This window comes from Molossus molossus, unplaced genomic scaffold (assembly GCF_014108415.1).
Source record: "Molossus molossus isolate mMolMol1 unplaced genomic scaffold, mMolMol1.p scaffold_m16_p_1, whole genome shotgun sequence".
In the NCBI taxonomy this organism is placed as follows: domain Eukaryota; kingdom Metazoa; phylum Chordata; class Mammalia; order Chiroptera; family Molossidae; genus Molossus; species Molossus molossus.
Window position 1 is genome coordinate 203,644,324 of NW_023425344.1, and position 4,348 is coordinate 203,648,671.

Consider the following 4,348-nt stretch of genomic DNA (forward strand, 5'->3'; position numbering starts at 1 on the left):
CAAATGATGCTTTAGACAGCCATTGCTAATCCGTTTGTCACAGGAAGAAACTGAGGCACGAGAGGGTTTACAAATATACCAAACATTGTATAACTATGAGAGGGAAGGCAGACATTTGAACCCAGGTCTGACTGGTTCTGAACCTATATAAAGCCTTTTATTCATGGAAAAAAAAAAATACAGCCCCTTTTGTGGAGGTAGAGGTGGAAAAGACAGCCGGGGCCCCTCTCCCCAGAATATCTCAAGGGACAGATAAGGGAATAGCTATTGGGGACCATGGTGTGATAAGTGATATGACAGGTAAACATGGTCACTGGAAAGGGCCCCCAGTTCTGGCTGGGGGGATCAGGCAGAGCTTCCTGAAAGGGGTGACACCTACTAGGGAGATTGGGCTGAACTTGCAGGGCTAACCTTCAGCTGGCACGCATGGGCGTGACCATACCAGTGGTTAAAATATTAATTCACTTATATATGTGTTTTAAATAACTGATGTCAGTGCTCACCTCCCCTCTCCAGAGCTCAGACTGCGGGGCCCTTCCCCCAACACCCTGGACTTTCCCACATGCAGGAACCTTAATGGCAAGTCCAGGACCCTCCTAGGATGGTGGGTGGACACTGTGACTATAAAAGGCATAGGAAGGCCCCCAAGGCTGGGCTGGTGTCGGTTATTCTGGTCTGGTTACTGCCCTCTCCCAGGAGTGGGTGGGGGTGGAGGGGATGGGCTGTACAGTGGCTGAAAGCAGGAGTTCAGGCTGTGCAGACAGGCCTGCTGCTTGACACGTCCCTTCCATTCCACGTGGACTTCCTGGAAATGGCCAGGGGCCTCTGTGCAGTTCCTGTTCCCAGCAGCTCACAGTCGCCAGACCCCGGGAGACAAAACGTCCCTGAATGTGGTGGGGCAGGGAACAATATGGGGCGGGTGGAGGAGGGCCACAGGAAGTGTGGCGGGGACAGCCAAAGAGCTGGTCCCGGGGCTGGGGGTGACTCAGGGACTTGTGACTTGATAAGGTAAAGTGACGCCAAAGGAAAATAGCACAAGTTGGGGGGGAGGGGGCGGCATTGAAATGACCAACAGGATAGAATTTCCGGCACTTCTTCAGATATTAGTTCTTGAGTCTTCACATTTCTCTGCACAGCAAAGGACCTTAAACACTATCCAACCAACCGTGCTACCTGTCAGGTAGGTATTAAAATTCCAACTTCAGCCCTGGCTGGTTTGCTCAGTGGTCAGAGCGTCGGCCCACGGACCAATGGGTCGCAGGTTCGATTCCAGCCAAGGGCACATACCTCGGTTGCGATTCATCCCCAGCCCTGGTTGGGGTCCTGCAGGAGACAGCCACTCAATATGTCCCTTTCACGTGGATGTTTCTCTCTCTCTCTCTCTCTCTCTCTCCTTTCTTCTCTCTCCCTCCCACTCTATCTGAACAAAAATGGAAAAATGTCCTTGGGTGAGGATAAAAAAAAATCCCAACTTCACAGAGGAAGAAACTGAAGCTCAGAGAGGTGAGGTAGCGTGCCCAAGGTCACACAGCAATGACAGTACAGCCAGGATATGCACCAGACAACTCTGACTTGAGCTTTTGTGCCAAGCCAGGCTTCCTGGCAGCACTGTCCCCCACTGTCCCTAGGAACCAGGCGTACTTGTATTTGAGTCCAAGGCCTCTTACTGGGACTTCATATCCTTGCCCACAAATCCAGGGCCCCCATTACACCCCCTGAAAAGACCAACAAATAGGGCCATTTTGCCATTAGAACTTAGAGCCTAGGAAAATGTTTGAAACTGGGGAAAGTACATGTCTTGGCTCCCAAATACAACAAGACTGCTGCAATAAAATGAATAATCACAGTAAAAATCATATTTACCACAGGATCTGTGGGTTTAACATGTCTTATACGGAGTGGGGTGGGATCTCCAAAATAAGAGTTCCCAGAGTGAGAAAAGTCTTAAAACTACCTTGTCGACCACGAGTCCTCTAACCGTGTGAACACTCACTCCCAGGACGAGCTGTGGCTGAGAGGCTCAGCCAGCCCTTGTCCTTGGATCAGTCATGTCACTTTCCTCAGCCTCCATTTTTACGTCCCCATCCCACCCCACTCTCAGTTTCTTTATTAGTAAAATGGGACCACGGTAACAGTTCATACTGGGGCGATGGGAGGGTTAAATACAATAATGTGTACAGAGAGTCTGGCCCCATAGTTGAGGCTCTGCTATTGTTCTTGCCTCCTCAGGTTGCCCTGCCTAGTTTCAGGAAGTCTTTTCTTGGCTGGAAAGTTCTTAGGATGAAAGAATGTTGGAGAGAGAAGGCCACTGGAGATAAGGCAGAGCCAGCCTCTCATGTGGGGGGGGGGGGGTGGTGGTGACTTCAGGATCTTAGAAGGCTCTGCCTTCTGCACTATCCTCACCCCTGCTCTGTGCCCTTCCAGCTTCACCCTTCCAGTCTCAGGCTTTGATTAGGTTACAGTGCACCTCTCTCCTCCTCTTTCCCTGAGGGTGCTGGAAGCAGAGTCCAGGTCAGGTTTATCTCTGTGTTTCTTCATGTTTTAAAAACAGCTCTGTTGAAATGTGGTTGACATACAATAAATTGTACATATTTACAGTGTACAACATGATAAGTTTTGACATATGTTTATGCTCATGAAACCATCACCATAATCAAGAAAATGAACACGTCCATCACTGCCAAGATTTTTGTGCCACTCTGTAATCCTTCCCTCTCTCCCCCTCTCCCCATGCCCCACCTCAGTCCCCAGGCAACCACTGATCTGCTTTAGGTTACTAAACACAAGTTTGCATTTTCAAGAATTATATATACCTAAATGGAGTCAAACAGAGTGTATTCTTGTGGGTAAGTCTTTTTTCACTCAGCACAATTATTTGATACTCATGCATATTGTGTGTCTATCAATCATTTATTCCTTTTTATTGCTGAGTAGTATTCCATTGAATGGATGTCCCACAATTTGTTTATCCATCTACCTGATGATGGGCATTTGGAATGCTTCCAATTTTTTACTATTAGAAATAAACCTGGTGTGACTATTTGCATACATGTTTTTGTATGAACACAAGGTTTCATTACTCTTACCTAAATACCTAGAAATAGGAGGTTGGGTCATATAGGAGATGTATGCCTAACTTTTTGTTGTTGTTAATCCTCACTCGAGGATATTTTTCCATCGATTTTTAGAGAGAGTGGAAGAGAGAAAGAGAGAGAGAGAAACATCGATGTGAGAGGGACAATTTACTGCTTGCTTCCTGTATGACCCCAACTGGGGCTCGGAATTGAACCTGCAACCAAGGTACATGCCCTTGACTGGAATTGAACCCACGACCCTTCGTTCTGCAGGCTGCTGCTCTAACTGCTAAGCCAAACCAGCCAGGGCATGTTTAACTTTTTTTTTTTATCCATTTTTTTGTTCAGATAGAGTGGGACGGAGAGAGAGAGAAACATCAACGTGAAAGGAACACATCCAGTGGCTGCCACCCACACGACCAAATCAGGGACGGGGACAAACTGTAACCAAGGTACGTGCCCTTAGCGGGAACTGAACCCGGGTCTCTCTGGACAACAGGCCAATGCTCTAACCGCTGAGCCAAACCAGCCAGGGCATGTTCAACTTTTTTTTTTTTTTTTTTTTTTATCCTCCCCCGAGGATTTTTTCCATTTTTTGTACAGATAGAGTGGGAGGGAGAGAGAGGAAGGGAGAGAGAGAGAGAAACATCGACGTGAAGGGACACATCGAGTGGCTGCCACCCGCACGACCAACCAGGGCCGGGGACAAACTGCAACCGAAGTACGTGCCCTTAGCGGGAACCGAACCCGGGTCTCTCCGGACCGCAGGCCGACGCTCTAACCGCTGAGCCAAATTGGCCAGGGCACAACTTTTTTTTTTTTTAAACTGATAAGAACAGATACTACACATGATCTTAGTCAAAAGGCCGAGAAGCGAAATTTTTTTGGTATATGTTCTTAGTGGGAACCGGCCGATGCTTCAACCACTGAGCCAAACCAGCCGGGGCAGCATGTTTAACTTTTTAAAAAAACTGCTAAACTGTTTTCCAATGTGGTTCTACCATTCTCTTTCCTTTCTCTTCTCTTCTCTTCTCTTCTCTTCTCTTCTCTTCTCTTCTCTTCTCTCTCTCTTCTCTTCTCTTCTCTTCTCTTCTTCTCTTCTCTTCTCTCCTCTTCTCTCCTCTTCTCTCTCTCCCTTTTCCCTCCCCTCCCCTCCCCTCTCTTTCTTTTCTTTTCTTTTCTTTTCTTTTCTTTTCTTTTCTTTTCTTTTCTTTTCTTTTCTTTTCTTTTCTTTTCTTTCTTTTCACCTGGGAACTTTTTTTGCATTTATTTTC

At 47.2% G+C, this 4,348-nt stretch overlaps 1 pseudogene; it reads right to left on the reverse strand.

The window, feature by feature from the left end:
• Nucleotides 1–3,844: 3,844 nt before the first annotated feature.
• On the reverse strand, nucleotides 3,845–3,952 carry LOC118620999 (annotated as a pseudogene).
• Between the last annotated feature and the right edge of the window lie 396 nt (nucleotides 3,953–4,348).